We start from the raw sequence: 856 nt of genomic DNA on the forward strand, positions 1-856 counted from the left end.
GTAAATCTAATTTTTTTCAATTTACAATGGTATCTCAATTTTTATCTTGCACAGCAAGTCTAATATTTCAAGCATCACATGTCATAAAGTCCAACGCATTCATCAACAATTAACCACTATTGCAAAGTTTAGACTTTCCGCAATGTGCGCTTTTTTTCTTGATAAGTAAACTCTTTTTATACGTTAGATGTGTATATCTCCTTTATAAATTCTTACAGTTTACTGTTTATTATGGCTGAATAGAAGTAAACAACAGGCGTTTACTCCGCTGCTATAGAATCAAATAATAATATTCATCAATCATCAGTTATCAATTTCCATGAGATTATTTCAAAATGTAACTGATATTCATGTCGTCAACGGATTTTAGCATAAAAATTAGGGATAGGGACTCATCGGATATCCGGAAAATATCCGGTACTTTTTTACTATACGAATATCATTAGTATCCGGTAATATATATACAGGGTGTCCCAGTAACTCTGTTACAAGGCAATATCTCCGTTACCGTTAATGATACGCGAAAATGCCTGAGGAAGAAATTGTTTGGTTCGAAGGGATACACATTATGGTGAGATTTATTTCTTTCTCAAGGTCATATTTTTAGAGCCTTCAAGGTCATCGATACTTTTTTAAATAGGACTACATATTTTTTTCATTATGACCTTGAGAATAAAAAATTCAGAAATTTTGAGGAATGGGTGCGAATAATGAAATAAGTATAATACAAAATTTTGCATTGAAAAATTTATTGTAATAAATGTTCAAAATTGTTTCCATACTTCTAAACATTTGTTGATTCGAGTATTAAGCGAACGTCGCACATCTGCTAACATTTGGGGTGTTACAGCAGCAC

This window comes from Trachymyrmex cornetzi, unplaced genomic scaffold (genome assembly GCF_001594075.2).
Source record: "Trachymyrmex cornetzi isolate Tcor2-1 unplaced genomic scaffold, Tcor1.1 scaffold1541, whole genome shotgun sequence".
Taxonomy (NCBI): domain Eukaryota; kingdom Metazoa; phylum Arthropoda; class Insecta; order Hymenoptera; family Formicidae; genus Trachymyrmex; species Trachymyrmex cornetzi.